Source organism: Danio rerio, chromosome 10 (genome assembly GCF_052040795.2).
Source record: "Danio rerio strain M-AB ecotype USA chromosome 10, GRCz13ab, whole genome shotgun sequence".
Taxonomy (NCBI): Eukaryota; Metazoa; Chordata; class Actinopteri; order Cypriniformes; family Danionidae; genus Danio; species Danio rerio.
In genome coordinates this window covers 4748714-4767627 of record NC_141030.1, presented here as the reverse complement: position 1 = coordinate 4767627, position 18914 = coordinate 4748714, and the positions used below count along the sequence as shown (strand labels likewise).

Below are 18914 nucleotides of genomic sequence, written 5' to 3'. Positions count from 1 at the left end.
TTTAGTTTCGGGCTCAAGTGAACCGCGCTCTGGCACTCCTCTTGTAACCGGGCCAGGGCCAGCTAACTGAACACTCACTGAGCACTCACACTTCTCAAACAATCCGGCAAATGGGCCTGGGCACAGTTCGGATAGCATAGTGTGAGTGCACCCTTAGTGACCAGTAGGATTTAAGAAGCTATCTACCGTTCATCACCCTTTCCTAATGCGAACAAGGTTATATGCACTCTGCAGGCCCAGCATGGAAGAAACATGAGCCCTGCAGAGTTCTGTCAGAAAAGCAGGCACCAGGGCCAGAGGATAGGGCATTTGAACAATCTAAGAGTTGAGATTTTGGTAATCTATACAGAGCCGAAGACCCTATCTTCCTGTCCACAAAGAAGAAGCTGGATGCAGCTGTTGAGAAATATGAATTCTTGTTGTAATGCCTCTTGTAATGTATTCATCACCTTGCGGTCTGTGATGGGCAAGGGGCAAATCATTTCTTTAGGTAGTTTTGCCCCAGGTCGCAGCTCAATTGCACAATATCATGGTAGGTGAAGTGGAAGCTGAGTGGCTGCTTGCTGACTGAATACTTGTTCTGTGGAGTTTCAATGAGGATGGATGCAACTAGAACCTGTAGGGGCACAGAATTAGGTCGATTAATTAATGGGGGGATTTTCAAAACTGAAAACTCTTGCTGTCCTTAGTTACTAAGGGTGCTTTCACACCTGTGAATCGATTCAGTTGTTCCGGAACAGGGATTAAAATTGTTACATTGTTGCTCTTTGCTCTTGGTGCAGTTCGCTTTCACACTGCAAAGTTTCTAATCGGACCAAAAGAGCTAAAACAAGTCACGTGTGAGTAAACTTTCCTCACATTGGTCATAGTGTCAGGGTTTATTTTGCAGAGTCCCGCTCAGCTGTCAGGAGAGGTGGTGGTCTGGTGGTGTTTGACAAGGTGCGCGCGACGTGTCTGAAGAGTGAAGAGAGATGCGGTGGGGAGGGGTGAGAAGGGTGTGCGACGTAGCCTATTTGAGGATTACGGGAGATTATCATTCGTTTGCGGGCATCCGGAGACTTGCAAAACTTCCCGCCCTACTCATAATTCTCTCTTCATATAGCCGTATGCCTATTACAAATCCATAAAACACTGTGATATAACCGAGCTCAGATCGGATTGCTTTCTCACTACAATCAATCCGCTCCAGAGTTTGTTTCAGTCGAGCCGAGACCACCTCATTCAAGCGATCTCAGAGCGATTGATTTGGTGCGGATCCGAGAGCGATTGGTGGTTTCACATATGCCAAACAAACCGCGCTAACTGGGCAAACAAGACAGGTTCCGAAACAAAAGTTTAGGTGTGAAAGCACCCTAACATTCTCGTCATTCCAACCTTCAGAACACACAATATTTTATTATATGAGGCACACTCTAAACTCACACGGGAGACAACTGGACTAGTGGGTGACGTGACGGCAAGCAGCCTAATTCATTTCAAATAAGTAAGTAAATAAGTTAATAAATAAGTGAATAAGTGAATAAATAAAGAATGCAAATACAATATAAAAAAAATGGGTTGATTATATAAATCCGTGGCTTTTCATTTTTTTAATTTGATTTATCAGTTGTGAACTGGTGATCATGGGTCATTTTAGAAACATTTTTTATTTTTGATATCATATCATATTATACAAAAATGACTAAACAGGAATGTAGTGGTGAGAATGTGGCAATACATTTAACTTGATTCATGATTTAGTTTTTCTCAGTCGCTTTGATGCGTTTCTCACAACACTATTGCATTTCTGCACTACAGTTAATGTATTTCTCAAAACAATTAGTACAAACTGCAAAACTGATAACCTGCAAAAGCGCATAACTTGCTCAAAATGGATAGTTCATTCCCCAAAAGCAAGTTTTTATGTCAAAGTGTCAGTGTCATCAAAATGAAAAGTCCTGACACCATTGTTTATGAACAAGATAGTCAAATGGCTTTGTCATGTTTTCATCATGTCAGTTTACTCTGTACATTTTTTATAATGCAAAAAAGTCAGATGTTGGTGACACTTCCTGAAAATGCTCAAGACAGCACTGTATACTATTTGCACAGCCATTTGAAAACTACAGTAAAGTTGGATATCACTGCATTTAGTGAGGTATCTGAGTACAAGACACTGAATATGTATGTTTCACATTTTTACTGCATTTGCTCGTTGCAATTCTAATTTATTCACACCATTGTGCAAAAGAATAAACACACCCTTATTTACAACAAGCATAAGCTTCCTTTGGGTAAAACTGGGCACAACTGTAAACTATATTGCAGAACATATTGGAACTGAACCTACAACACAGGTCTGTAAATCATTCATCAAATTGTTCAATTTAGAAGACTTTTTCAGAAAAATAAATATATATATTTTTTTAAATAAAACTTGCTAGACAGATTTTGACAACTAGTTCATCATTTTTGTATGTAATGACTCAGGTAATGAAATGAGGACTATTAGTTTTATTTGGAATGACTGTTTAGCATTTACAAGTTTAGTTCATTTTGACTGACATGACAAAAGCAAATGATAATGTTATAAATAGCAGAGAGTTGTATGAAAAAAATTGATGCATGTCCAAAAGCATCTGGAATGTGTTGGAAGGAATGAGAAACTGCTACTAGGATGTGCACAAATGACTAATTGTTTTGAGAAATGCATTAACTGTTGTGCAAATGTAAACTGTAATTATTTTAACCAGATAGCACTCATCTTTACATAAATACACTTCAATAAAAAATGGGGAGCAAATTTGACCTAAAATTAAAAGTGTGTGAGTATATTATATGCCTATGTTTTATTATAAGGTTCCCAATAATTCTTTATTATAAATTCACTGCACAGAGTCATTGTAAAGCTTGACTAAGGCAAGCTAGTCATACAATTATGGTCTTTAATCTGATGCATTTTACGTAAAAGAGTTAAGTGACCTTCTGTTATCAAGATATGTATGCACAATGAATTACCCCAAATCATGCCATATTCATTTTTAAAGGATCTCTCTTCTTTAAGTGTTATAAAAAAGGAACAATAATCAGCGGTAAATCAGTCCACATTTGACCTTTATAACTTGCATTCAAAAGAAAAATCTAAAGTTGATGAGCTGTCTAAGTTAATAAACCGGTTTTAGTCACAGTCAAGTCTTTCTCATTCTTCTGAACAAAAAGCTCAGGTATTCGACATGCTCAAAGAGTGGAATTTCAATGAAATGTTTCATTTAATACGTTCATTTCATAAAGGAATGCTCCAAGTAGGAGAATGTTAAATACAAGTTAAACTAAATGAACAGGTATGGCATTTGAACAACTGCAGACATTTTTCTCCAAGTAAATAGAAAAGAATGCACAGTAATCAATGATATAACCATATTCAAGATTCTGGGAATGAGGCCTACGCAATGTCACGGCAATGACAGCTGTCTTAAAAGCAATGTTAATAAGTTTTAAGCGTTTCATCTACAGTTCAGGCTGGCAATTTGGATATGGGAGGGAGATTGTTTTTGTGCTGATTATTTATGTTGCACGTGACCTTCCCAACATTTTTATGCAACTTGAAAGGTTGTAATCGCATGTCATAGAACTGGAGTCGGGAATATAATATAATATAATATAATATAATATAATATAATATAATATAATATAATATAATATAATATAATATAATGTAGGTGATTCGGTGGGTAGTGCTGTCGCCTTATATCAAGAAGGTCGCTGGTTTGAGCCTCGGCTGGGTCAGTTGGCATTTCTGTGTGGAGTTTGCATGTTCCTCCCGTTTTCGCAAGGATTTCCTCTGGGTGCTCCAGTTTCCCCCTCAAGTCCAAAGACATGCAATATAGGTGAGTTCATTCATTCATTCATTCATTTTCTTTTCGGCTTAGTCCCTTTATTAATCTGGGGTCGCCACAGTGGAATGAGCCGCCAACTTATCCAGCACATGTTTTACGCAGCGCATGCTCTTCCAGCCGCAACCCATCTCTGGGAAACATCCATACACACTCATTCACACGCCTACACTATGGACAATTTTAGCTTACCCAATTCACCTGTACCACAGCTGCAGCTGGAAGGGGATCCCCTGCATAAAACATATGCTGGATAACTTGGCGGTCCATTCCACTGTGTCGACCCTAGAATAAAATGAATAATATAATGTAATATAATATAATATAATATAATGTAATGTAATATAATATAATATAATATAATATAATATAATATAATATAATATAATATAATATAATATAATATAATATATAATGCTTCCCTAAAAATGACTGATTGTTTTGCTACTGATATTTTATTTATTTGAAATAATTTGTTGAAAGATTGTGTGTGTGAGCATGTTTTTAATTTATTTCACTTAAAGCAATTTGTTTTTTTTTTCTTTTTTTAATTTTGATTTTAGAATTTTTAATTACAAAAAAAAACAAAAAAAAAACTAAAGACTAAATTACTGTGGATAATTTTTTTGTGAATGTGTACTTTTTAGCAATTAGACACAAGACAAGCACAAAATTGTGAATGGTTTCATTTATTATAATAATAGTATCAAACCCAATGCTAATGCATTGGAATTATATTTAGATAGAAAGACAGCTGATTAAACACTGACAATAACAGACTGAACAAGACTATTATAGCCATTAACTGTTATCATAGCAGTCAAAAACTATTGTAGAGGCAATTTGGGATTACCTGCATAAATAAAGACAGATAAAACACACTGGATTATTTCAGAGGAGTTTCAGACATTCTTCCCAAAAGAGTAAGATTGGACTTAATAATTAATACTGCTTAAAGAAGTCATATACATACATACATACATACATACATATATATATATATATATATATATATATATATATATATATATAATATAATATTATAATATATAATTTCTGTTTCTGATGCTGTGTTCACACCAGACGCGAACATTTGAGTTTACTTGCTTCGTTCGTGCATCAAACCCCGCTTCATTCATGTGTCAAATTCTCTTTGCGCGAATCCGTGTCTGTTCTGAAGTGAATTTGACATGCGAATCATGTCAAATTCACTTCAGAACAGACGCGGATTCGCGTGATGGGCAGGGTTCTGTCTGCCCGCCGACTCTAGCTTCGTTGCTAAATGGCTAACATGGATTTTATTAAGAAAATAACAGTGTTTATGTGCTTTATGAAGGCTGAAAAACAGTATCAATATGTTCAGGGCTGTGTCTGAGTCCACTAGATCAGAGGTGCATCCAGCTCTGTGAGCTCATAAACTCATCCAGAAACTTAACCTGGATGATGGAGGCTTTCAGCGGGCACATGTGAGTATAATGTTCTAAACTATAGTGTATGATTATTTCAAATTACAGCAGTGATGTTTTCACATTAAGTGAAAGCTTTATTTGAAATAAACCTTCCAGGTGTTATATTGTTTTGGTTTATCACATTGCTCCGTTACAGTTGACAGAAAAGGCCAAAATAACTGCAGGCAGATTGTGCTCATTAAAACCCCAGGAGAGTAACAAAGATTTTATTTTAGGAACTTGCAAAGATGAATGCAACACCTACAATCTACTCCTTTCTCTTAGGAATAGAAAATGTGTACCATGGATCATCTGTCCGCAACCTTATGAGGTGTTTAATATTCCCTGTTGTTAGTGCTGTACATTTCCATGTGTCAACAGAACACAGCTGTATCAGTGAAAATGGCTTCCTCTTATAATCTCAACACATTTCATGAATAATGCAGTTCTTCTTACATTATCAGCAAGGATGTCTTAGAACAGTGTGAGAGAGCAGATATAAAATAACATGAGCATTTGTCACAGCACTGCACGGCCCTTTTGACCCCTTTTAACTTTTATCGTACCACAGTGCTTCTAGTAAAACTGTCAGGCTTTCTATAGGATGCCCATATGGTCTTTGTGCTCCACAATCAATGCTTGTCATTATTTAGAAAGTGAAGACCTTAAGCAACTGCTGTTTTCTTCTTCCTAAATTACATTTTTATATTAATAAAACAACTGAGCATTGCTACAACCCTGGGTCAAGAAGATAACATGAATGATGGAGTGCATTTCAGAATGTTTTGGACACCACTTGAAATGGCCGTTCCCTCAAATAGTGCACTGTTTAGTGGTACGGAATGATGTCGGCTACAGATTTTGTCTGTCCCTCTCCTGGTTTATGGGAGGCAGTGGTTTGAATAAATACAAGGTGATGCCTTGTTCTCATTGTCATTATATATGAAGTATCTTGGAGTTTTGTTCACGAGTGAGGGAAGGGTTGATAGGCGCATGGGTGCAGCCGCACTGTCAATGTACCGGTCTGTTGTGGTAAAGAAGGAGCTGAGCCAAAAGGGAAGGCTCTCGATTTACCAGTCAATCTACATTCCTACTCTCACCTATGGTCATGAGCTTTGGGTCATGATGGAAAGGACAAGATCTCGGATACAAGCAGCAAAAATGAGTATCCTTTGCTGGGTAACAGGACGCATCCTTTTCGATAGGGTGAAAAGCTCTGAGAGCCGCTCCTCCTCCACATCGAGAGAAGTCAGCTGAGGTGGCTCATGCATCTGTTTCGGATGCCTCCTAGATGCCTACCTAGGGAGGTGTTCTAGGCATGTCCCGCTTGGAGGAGACCTCGGGGAAGACCCAGGACACGTTGGAGGGACTATGTCTCTCGACTGGCCTGGGAACGCCTTGGGATCTCCCCGGAGGAGCTGGTAGAAGTGTCTGGGGAGAGGGAAGTCTGGGGTTCTTTCCTGAGTCTGCTGCCACTGTGACCCGGCCACAGAAAAGTGGAGGAAAACTAATTAATGAATGAAGGTGTCCACAGTATGTCCTGTGGAGAACAATCCTCTACAACTTGCTGTGAAAATGGCATTCAAATTGTTGGATGTTGGGGATTTCTAACAAAATGTAAAGCCTGTTATGTAAGCCAGGGGTGTCGCATGGTTTAAACTATTTTCTGTTAACTTGTGAAGGTCATGTGATCAACAGGAAGTTTGGAGCATCTCATTTGTCACAGGATGCGCTCTGTGTTTTTGCAGTCTTCCAAATTGATTCTTCCAAGGTAACTTGGCAAAAATGGTCTTCACAAGAACACAAGCCCATCCTCTGCATTCTTGGTTTTGAGAAACTGCGTCTCTCTTTTCCTCGCACTGCTTGACTTGCATTTAATTAGCCCACCTGATGCTTGTAATGAGTGTGCTGCAACAAACGAGCACAGAGAACACGGCTTGAGAAGGATCTCTTGGCTCCTGCACCTGTCTATTCCAAACACTGAGTGTAGAGTTTTGTAAATTGTACTTATTTGTATTGCCATTAGTTTGCATACCTTGTGGTTTGTGGGGCTTTGATGTGAAAACACTGTTGTAGCCTTCTTCTATAAGGTAGTGTCTCTCTTTTTTCTATGTCTCTTTACTTCTCTGAGACTCGTATTGGCAATTAATAGGTGTTTTCACCTTTTATCTTGTTAATTCTTGTAGAAGCATGGGAAGCTGTAGGAAGAGGGTGGCACATGAAATGCTAGATTGTTTGACACATGGTCATGCCTGTTTGTGGTTAGTTAGAGAGTAAAGGCAAGCTTGTGTTGTTGTTTATCTCTCTTTCTTACCTGTCTGGGTAATTTGGTTCCAAAGAGCAGTTTGTTGTTTTAGCTAAAACGATGTCTGAAGATTGATTAATTCTTTTAAAAACGAATTACTTAGATTTGTTTACTACAACAAGTGGGTGTCACATTTCTGGAGAAAAGGAATGAAGGGAATTGTCTACATCAGGGGTGGCCAACCCTGTTCCTGGAGAGCCACCTTCCAGCAGATTTCAGTTGCAACCCATATCAAACACACCTGCCTGTAATTATCACTTGGTGTTCAGGTCTTAATTCATTGGTTCAGGTGTGTTTGATATGGGTTGCAACTGAAATCTGCAGGAAGGTGACTCTCCAGGAACAGGGTTGGCCACCCCTGGTCTACATCTTCTATTTTGGTTTTCTGTTTTTAGTTAATTCTCTCATCACCACCCTTATATGGCTTAACATGACATTAATTATGCTTTGTATGGAAATTTGTAGTAGAATACCCATGCAATGTGTACATTATTAAAAAAAAATCTACAATATTTTTGACATAATTTAGTCTAGGAAGGTGCCATTCATTTTGAACAGGAGTGTCCCACTCGTTGTTTAGTTTTAACCCTGCTTCAACACACAGTACCAGCAGATTTCAAACAAGCCCAATATACTTGAAGACCTCAAAGTCAGAGGGATTTTGGTCACTACACTCTCAGAAATAATGGTATGTGAGCTGTCACTGGGCTGGTACCTTTTCAGGTAACCGTTTGAACTTAAAGTGTGCATATTTGTACCTTAAAAGTATATATTAGTACCTAATATTTTAAGAGGAACACTTTTGTACCTTTTTTGGTACTAATATACCCTTGAGATATTAATATGTAAACCAGCGGTTCACAAGGGGACCTTAGCGAGCTCTGTGGGGGGTTGCATCATTTTTAAAAAATTTCTTAGCAGTGGATTAGGAGAATGATCATGTTGCCTTAGTTCATTTTATCCCCAACCTAAGTGGTCCTCAACCACTAGTTGGTGGATCAGTTGGTACCGGGCTATACAAGAAATCATTAATTTAAAAAATAAATTATTTCTGTTTAATTTTCTTATCAGAGTCTGAACGATCTTTTATTTTGAAAAGTCTTTTATTTTGAAATAAATGACCGTATTATTTTGCTTACATCTCGGTCACTTGAGCGCCCGAATTTAACCCATAAGGAGCAAAATTAGTAAGAAACAGGCGTCCTTGAAAAAATTCTCTGCTAAGGGGAAAGGCCCAGTGAACGACCCGCGAACTGCCAAGGTATGGATTCGCAACCTATTTGTTAACAAATCAGTTGAATCCTTCATGGCTCTGCAAGAAGATTAACTGCCGGAGATCGCAAATGACGGCAGCCTTTTAGGGGCTTAGGGCTTAGGTTTGCACAAGTTTGTTGTTTCCAATGGAGGTGCGTGACTTGCGCACACAAGCGGCATGATGTGACCGCGCCAATGAATCCCGCAAGCGCACCGTAACAAGAATTTATCGATCGGTTTTAGCTAGTATGGAATATACACATTTCAGTGAGACTAATTATCTCAGGCAAACACAAACACTGCAGTGCTTTGTTATTTTCTCCATAAAAAAAACTTGTTTCAGAGCTGCAGCAATGTTTTGTCAGTTTGTCATCCTCTGAGAAATCGGTTGATTGCTTTTATATTTTACATTAGGCTATTATTTGTGCATAAGCATTTCTAGATATAGTAATAAACATACATTTTGTTTGAAAACAACATTTTTTGTCGTCCTTATTGTAAACTTGCTTGAGCGATTAATATTGTTAAATGTTGAGGGTGCCTTACTATATTTTCCGGGGGGAAAAGGGAGTCTCAGGCAAAAAAAGGTTGGGAACCACTGTTGTAAACCATGACAAAATTAGAACATGGGGTTGTGATTAAATTTAAACAAATGGCCACAACAAATACATTTCAACCTTAGTAACACATGGGAAAAAACATGACTGGAGAGTGTATAGTCCTATGGTAATATATTCAACACTGATGGAGGTGTGCCTTTTCAGAAAATATCTCACAAAATAAAACAAAATAATTGATCTAACTGATACAATTTTATCAGTAACACTGCTTGTGTAACATACTTGACCTAAATATCCTGGTTTTACATATATTTGTAAAGCATTACTTTTCCTTTGAAGATAAATTCCTTGGCCTTTAAACAATGATTTTTAAATACAAAGAACAAGCTGTGTCCTTATTTTGGGTTCACAGATGCTGCTTTTCTGGCTCAGCGGATGGGACACTTAAAGTATTTGTGTATCAATGTCTCTTCTGTTTGAAGTGAGATACCAAGATTTTGTTGTTGTTGTTGTTTATGTGTGTAAAAACCATCTCAAGCAAACACTTTTTTGTTGAGCCATAAAAAGCTTTACCCTCTGAAACGAAGAGTTACAGTATAAGAGTCTGAAACACATACACAGAAAGCAACAATTCACTGTACAAACAAATTGAATGAAGGTTTTCTGTTAATTTGATATGCTAATATGTTTGTTGTACATGGCATGTACTATAGCGTTTGGCTGTATAATAGAAAAATTGCTAAAGATAATTGGGTGTTAATATTCATCTTCTATGTCTTTAAGACCTAATATACAACATGTGAAAAATGCAGCTGCTTTTACAGGTGATAATTGTATTTGAGAAGGTTTTGAGAATCATTTGTTGGTCAATCGTAAATATACTGCAATAATAAGTGTCAAGCAGCTATTTGTGAAATATCAGTATAGTCTATAATTTATACACCATCGTTTGATGTTGTTCGTCAGCAGCAGGGATTATGAGTTTTAATACTTTATTTTATCGGTATTAATTAATTTTGGCTATTTAATTTTTAAGAATATATTTATGAATCATAATAATCTAGTGATTTTTGTACGGACAAGGAGTCTGACAGGAGCCAGTGCTCCGCAGCTAGCTCTCTGCAACTCTCAAATGTTCGCCCACTGAAGCTAAGCAGGGCTGCGCCCGGTCAGTACCTGGATGGAAGACCACATGGGAAAGCTAGCTAGGTTGTTAGTGAGGCCAGCAGGGGGCACCCAACCTGAGGTCTGTGTGGGTCCTAATGCCCCAGTATAGTGACGGGAACTCTATACTGCTCAGTGAGCGCCGTCTTTCGGATGAGATGTTAAACCGAGGTCCAGACTCTCTGTGGTCGTTAAAAATCCCAGGATGTCCTTCGAAAAAGAGTAGGGGTTTGACCCCAGCATCCTGGTCAAATCTGCCCACTGGCCTCTGTCCATCATGGCCATCCCCATATTCCAATCGGCTTCATCTCTGTCTCCTCTCCACCAATCAGCTGGTGTGTGGTGTGCGGTCTGGCGCAAAATGGCTGCCGTAGCGTCATCCAGGTGGATGCTACACACTGATGGTGGATGAGGAGATTCCCCCCCATTGTGTAAAGCGCTTTGAGTGCCCAGAAAAGCGCTATATAAATGTAAGGAATTATTATTATTATTATTATTACAGATCTGATCTCACCGTCATCCAATCAATCTGGAATCACATTGACAAAATCTCTCTAAGGCTGCGTTCACACCAGATGCAGAAGAGGCGTCAAGCATGAGTGATTTACATGTTAAGTCAATGCAAAGGCACGAATAGATATCCTGCGGCGCGATACGCGCAAATGAGGCGGCACGAATAACGCAAATCGTGCGAAACCCTTGAGTTCGAAAATCTGAACTTCAGCGGACATTTGCACCCCGTTAACCAATCAGGAGCTTGCTCTTGTGGGAGCGTGACTATCACGTACTGCCTGTTGTTGGTGTCCCGGGGGAAAATCCTCCTTCCTACACTGACAACAGTTCATCAAACTGGGCTTGGCTCAGTCAGAAGCACCGCTGAAAGCTTCCATCATCCAGGTTAAGTTTCTGGATGAGTTTATGAGCTCACAGAGCTGCTGCACATCTGAAAGAATCTATAGGACTCAGACACTGCTCCAAACAAATCAACACTGTTTTTCATCCTTCATAAAGCACATAAACACATTTATTTTCTCAGTAAAACCTATGTTAGCCATATAGCAACAAAGCTAGAGATAGAAGCTCTGCCAATCACGTGAATCCAGGTTTGTTGTGAAGAGGATTTGACCAAATGAAGCAGATTTTCACGTGCGAATGAAGCTAGTAAACTCAAAATGTTTACGTGTCTATTTACGCTTGAATAGTGCAATGTATCCACCTGTTCCGCACAGCATAAGACACCTCAAGAAACCTGCAGACACAAATTGGGCAGGTATACACCAAGGTATGGACCTATGTTGCTTTAAACGCAAAGGATGTCTACACGAAATGTAGAAGTTATTTCGTAAAATAATAATAATAAATTAAATTTAATAGAATTTATTGACATTATTTTTGACTGTATCCTAATTTTGCAACATTTGTTTCCACAATTTCCCAGAACTTTATACAACTACTGTAGCTGTGCAAGTCAGTTTCTTGAAGTGTTATTAACTTTTGGACTAAGTCTACATTCCACTCTACATTTAGACACACACTCGCAAAATTATCTTTTATTCCCTTGGTGTTATCTCCTCCACCATTTTAAAGTGCGTTCCATTTCATCAAGGACCAGGGAAGCTTGCATGGACATTGCCTTGATTTTGACAGAGGGAGCAAGTCTGCTTCATATGTTCTCTCCAGCACTCATATGTCTCAGAATGCAATGCAGTTGTGATATCACAACAGTGTAATTCCCAGGTGCTAAAGTGTTTGAGGTGCTCAAGGTGAATTAAATAAACTAAATTGGCAGTAGTGTATGTGTATGGATGTGAGAGTGCATGGGTGTTTTCCACTACTGGGTTGCAGCTGGAAGGCCATCTGCTATGTAAAATATATATGCTGGAGAGGTTGGTAGTTCATTCTGCTGTGGTGACCCCTGATTAATAAAGCCAAAGGAAAATGAATGAATTTTATTTGATTAAAATGAGCATTTTCTGCAGCGAAATAATTGTCAACCTAAATTTCAACGCATTCCTCGCTCCAGTCATTCAGCCCTGTCCTTCATTTCTCTAACAGCTTTGCTTTTTTTTTTCCACAAACAAGACACCAAACTATCACCAGTGAATTCTCCCAGCGCAAGCATCAGCAGTCAGTGCCCCCAAACACCCACCACCCACTCGCACTTCTTTACTCTGCTCTTTATCTCCTCTCACAGAGGCTGAGGTCTGTAAACCTCTCTTCTCTAACCGTCCAACCTTCTGCATCCTTGACCCTATTTCTCACATCTTCTAAGCTATATCTCTTACACTCCCTCCCACACTTCATCAACACGCTGCTTCTGAACACCACTTTCCTCACAGCACAACAGGTAATCCCACGGCCTAGAGACAAATTACAGACTGGTCTGTCCTTTCATTCATAGTGAACACCTTGGAAAAGTTGTTTTTCAGTCGGATCAAGTTTCTCACAAAATAGCTTGCTAGTCGTCGACATTGAATGTCTTTTGCCAAGTGGAATGCTGGATTAATAAGGCACTGTTTATTTTGTATGTGCATGAGAATGTGTTCACAATGTATTATTCAATCAAAATCATGGAAGTTGGTTCTCAGAGGTCATTTAGCCAACTTGTTTTGATTTTCATGATTTCCATGACGACAACGTACTTTTCAAAAATGACTTAAATTGCTGTAATGTCCAAATCAGCGCAGCGACTAGGTTGATGTGCAGCAATTTTAGTCAATTTCAGACAGCACATTGCCATTTTTTTTGCATCCAGGGCCCAGTGGGTGGTGATGTGACTTTAAAAACAAAAAAATACAGAAGCACTGTGCAAATCAAAACACATGCAAATACACAAACATGCTGAAAATGCATTCATTTGATGGAAACAGAGATTCAGAAGTGCACAAACAACATCATGAATGTTTCAAATGGATCCCAAAAAGTGAATGCCTGATTGTTTGTGGTTACTGGTCAGTTACTGAAGAACTTTAAACTAGAGGTCTGCATTGATTCATGGGACCTTAACAGATTTCTTGCAGTGTGGGAATAAATTCCCGAATAAAATGCGGTAGCAGTTGGTAACTTTGGTTTAATTTGAATGGGAGCGGGTGGGCTAACAATAGAGCTTCCCAGGTTCCAACGTTATTTCAGAACAGCATATAAAGTTGAAGTTAAAATTATTAGCCCCCCCTTCTATTTATTTATTTATTTATTTATTTTTTTTTTTTATATTTCCCAAATGATGTTTAAGAGAGCAAGGAAATTTTCACAGTATGTCTCATAATATTTTTTTTTTTTCTGGAGAAAGTCTTATTTGTTTTATTTCGGCTAGAATAAAAGCAATTTTTTATTTTTTTAAAAACCATTTTAAGGTCAAAATTATTAGCCCCTTGAAGCTATATATTTTTTAGATAATCTACAGAACAAACCATTGATATACAATACCTTGCCTAATCCCTAACTTCTATTAATCCCCTAATTAACCTAGATAAGACTTTAATGTCACCTAAAGCTGAAAACTAGTCTCTTGAAAAAATATCTAGTCAAATATTACTCCCTGTCATCATGGCAAAAATAAAATAAATCAGTCATTAGAAATGAGTTATTAAAACTATTATGTTTAGAAATGTATTGAAGAAATATTTTCTCCGTTAAAAAGATTCTGGGGGAAAAAATATACATGGAGGCTATTAATTCAGGCGGGATAATAATCCTTTATGATTTTCTCATTCTGATTGAGCACCAGTACAGCCAGTGCTCACGACTGTTACACATGCTGAACGCATAACCAGTGCTTCCTGCGCATGCTTATATTTTTTTTGTATGCACAGTCTGTGTGCGCATCATCTGCATGATGGTCCTCAGAGCATGCTTTACCAACATGGGAGAGCAAAGCACTGTCCTACAGCTTGAATTATAAAATAGTCAGTTTACTTTTAGGAAGCCCACATCAGGCAAGTCTGAAGTATGGGAGTCTTGTTTATGCATCATGGACACAAATGAAAAAAAAAAAAAAGACCTTTGCGCAATGTGACAATACCTCAGTCATCACAAAGGGACAAGCAAAATTTAGCCTACAATTCTTGCACAATCTACAGTTTTATCTGTTATCTTTATTTATATGTAAGATTTTGTAAACCAGATCTAAATTTGCAGTACTAAAACCACTTATTCAAAACTGTTCACACAGTGTGCATAATAAACCTGACTGTAACAGTTTACCTCACCCTCAAAACACTCAGACCAACGTAACAGTTCATATTGACTCTATTCTTCCAGTATTAACTGGCACAGCCATTTGAATTTTTTTTTGCCTCAAGACTTTGGCTCGAGACTTTCATTCATTTCCATTGATTTTTTTTTAGATGTTAAAAACAGCTTATTAAACTTCTTGATATTGCAAACTGATATTTTATTATTACATCGTTCTGCTTTTTATGTACAGTCATGAATAGACTTGTTTGTAGAGTAAGTAATTTGATCCCTGTTCATTATCCCTAGTCATTTATTACATATTGTCACAATCACCAGCGATCTAGTCCATACAGATTGCTGGAGAACTACATATCCCATCATGCATTACACTCGCACACCTGTCCCAGATCCCCCCCATTGCAATTACACATAGTTAGTAAAATACTGATTATCTGGACTATATATTCGCCTCTCAAACACACACACACACAATAGTGAATCTTGTTTTACCTTGTAAGGCATTATGAAGCAGTTTTCCCTGTTAATCCTGCCGTGGTCTTGATCTTTGTATTGTTTGTGTTAATACCTTGCTGCCTGTCCTGGACTTCTGCCTGTTTCATGACCTTGTTTTTTAGATTATCTGTATGCATCTGTTTGTCCCTGTGTTAGCCTGCCTGACCATTCTTGTAATAAACTGCACATGGATTCTTCGTTGTCAACCTCCTTCAGTTACCCATGTGCAACTGAATTGGAAGTTCTAAAACCATCCCGAAACCGAGTACACTTCCGCATTGTAAAATGAGGTCAATGTGGCTCACAATAAGCTTGTTTCTCCAAACCACTGACAGAACTTGTCATTTGTAAAACACTGATCTAAACAATCATGTGACAATGTAGCTTCAGTATTGCACAATGCTTGTTAGCATATGAATAAAGCTGTAATGCTATATTAGCATGGGTTACTCTCACAACAACTACGGAGAACAATTAATCATTTTATAATCAGTTAACAAATTGCTTTAGTCACAGCATGTAAGATTGTTGTATGAAAATATCCAGAAGTGTTATATATTATGCTGACCTATGTACTTTATCCCAAATGTTTTGAAGAATGTTCAAATCCACAGGAATTAGCATTTTTATACTGTATTCCAAACCCAGTCAGAGGGATGCTGTGTGCTGTAAACATACTTGAAAGTTTGTTTATGTTTTACATGAGGTAGCTCTGCACTAATCTGGCCTAAGCAGAAGTAGAGGTGAAGGTATGTTGAATAAAGTGAATTTACATCAGATGACATTTAAACATGGCAAGAGAAAATATTAGTTTAATTACATTCTTCTGCTCTTCTAAATCAGGCATTCCCGAACTCAGCCCATGTCCGCCAAAATAACAATGCCAGTGACTCGTGGCATCCACTATCCTCTGATGTGACTATACATACCACCACCTTAGAATTATTAGGTTCTAGCCAACACAGTCTCACGGCAATTTTGTAACTTTTTGATTTAGTGGCTAATTCGTATGAATTCGAACGATCTAATTTGTACAATTTAGTACGATTTGCTCATCCCCCAATGACGGTTGGGTTTAGGGGTGGGGTTAGGTACCATGCCTCCGTTTTAAGTAAAATCTGAATTATCAAAAAATAAGCAGAAAATTCTAAATTTTTGGAATTGAGATGTTTATTAAACCTTTTAAAAAAATACTAAAAAAAAAATCTGCCAAAATATTTTTTATGTATTATATTTGATACATCAGGCATTTTGGTAACTTTTTGCTCTGAACAATGTTCATGGTAAATACAAAAAACAAACTTTGCCCTTAACTTTTTGAAAACAGAATATTTCAGGCAATTTTTTCCTGTTGTTTTTTTTTCTAAATTTTGCATTTTTCAGCCTTTTATTTGTCGTTGTGGTAAGCATGAAAGTAATTTCTGGCCTTGTTCAGGCAAAGACACCTTTGCACCTTACACTTCTCACAATACACATGTAGACAATCTACAGGTTTGTTTGTTGTGCAACTTCCAGAAGCATGTCATCTGTGACAAACTGTTTGAAATAAATACATTTTACATAATAAATGTACAGGGACCAGTCTGTCCTGTTTTCTGTCCCTTCCTCAAAAGATGCATAAAATCAACAGATAGAGCTTGATATTGAATTTATTTCCATCTGTATTCTTTTTTTTTTGCATTGCCCTTTACTGACTGCTTTCTGATTGCATCCTCTGTGTTGTTGGGACCTCAACTTCTGTGCTAGTATGGACTACACTTTCTTCTTCACAATCACTGCTGTCTGAACTTCTATTATCATGCATGGCCTGTGGAGACCATCATCATCTTCCCTTAACTCCTCTATGTCACTTGAATTGCCATCCATAATTATATCAATGAGATTTTCAAGAAACTTTTTTTTTCGCTCTTCTTCCTCTATTCTTTTTGACATCTAAAAATACACATAACAAATTGATCCATATAGCATAATGATTATAAATTGTAAAAAAAAAATACCCAAAATGTATTTTAAAAAGCCATGTCAGTAATGAATTAAATTAATTAAATCATCAAACTTTAATTACAAAAAATGTGCCATAACTTTGTAGAGATGAAATACCTTAAAATCATACAGTATCAAATTTGATACACACATTTTAACAAGATTTAATTATAAAAAGAAGAATGAATTATTAAGTAATTATGCTTTGTTTCAATTCAGCAAATATTTATTTAATAAAATTAGTAACAATATAAATTTTATTCTTACCGTAACAACTTGAAATTAGCAAAGATTTTCGAGCCAAATCTGAGTGAGTGATTTAATGACAGCGGCCATTTTAAAAATGAAAAAAAAAAAAGCACTTCCACTGCCTGCAGCGGAATGAAAATCCACCAGAGGGCAAAAAACAGGTATCAAATTATATTCAACAGGTTTTAAAAGACAATATTGATCACAATTATATGATACAGGTCTTTGAAACTTGTGTATCAAATATGATTATATAGGGTATGATCAGGGGCGCAACTACACATTTACTGAGGGGTATGCGGGTTCAAATTTTGTGTGATCCCTCTTATTTTATATTAATTAATTAATAAAAATGAAGACAAATTTTCAGATTAATCTTATAACTTTTGACATTATGTATGATTTGACAGTTTATTTTGATAAAAACAAAAGCAAATCTGAACAGTTACATCTACATGAACACTTTCGGCTGTGGGACTGCATGTTATTGTGTTAAATGATTTTGAATTAAACAATAACAATATTATATTCGTTTAAAATGCAAAATAATGTTTTTTAACAAAACATATTTATTTATTTTTTTTATTTGAAACTTTTAATAAGGATAATTTTAAAAATAGTTTTGGCACAACGGCGCCCCCCCATGTGTGGCGCCCCTATGCGCCGCATATACTGCATACCCCCTTGTTGCGCCACTGGGTATGATATAATTTCGTACGACTGGACCCGTACAAATTTGTACGAATTAGCCACTAAACTGACAAAACGTTAAATACTTAAGTTTTCTCGTGAGATCAGGCTGTCATTTTTGTCAAAATTGAGTTCTTGACATATTATTATTAAATGACAACTTATTTAGATTATGGGATGTTTTTATAAGTTATTTGCATTTTAAGACTTTTTATTTAAAAAAAAAAATGTTACACATACTGTTTGCTAAAAGGAATGCAAAAACTTTGAAGCTCATTATCTCAATCATTCAGACCGCAGATAGAACCGTATTCCAGGGTGATGATGCGCAAAAAGGGGAAAAATCAAAAGGCTTGATTGCCTTATTGAAACTATTAACTACTTTTTATATGTGTTAGTTGTGGATAATGACTACACACATCAAAATATTGGCTTCTCCAACAACACATTGTTTAAAAACAATGTCATAAAAGGCTTCTCTTTAAATCAGCATTGCATGTTCATGATGTGAAGAGAATCGTTAATTATGTGTCCAGTCATACAGCAGTAAACAACCCGACAAGAGGATAACAGGCTGAACTTTCCTCAATCCCCACTGTGAGCCTGTTCCCTTAATCACGCCAACAAACAACATGAAGCAACTTCTCAAGCGCTGTATGAAGTCACTTGAGGTGCTGTCTGTGGTTGTATTGTACTCTCC

The 18914-nt window shown here is 37.3% G+C and overlaps 1 long non-coding RNA gene across 1 annotated transcript in view; it reads left to right on the top strand.

Annotated features, from left to right (window-relative positions):
• Positions 1-18914, top strand: part of LOC147834968 (uncharacterized) — a 722499-nt gene that overhangs the window by 44678 nt on the left and 658907 nt on the right. The window lies entirely within an intron of this gene.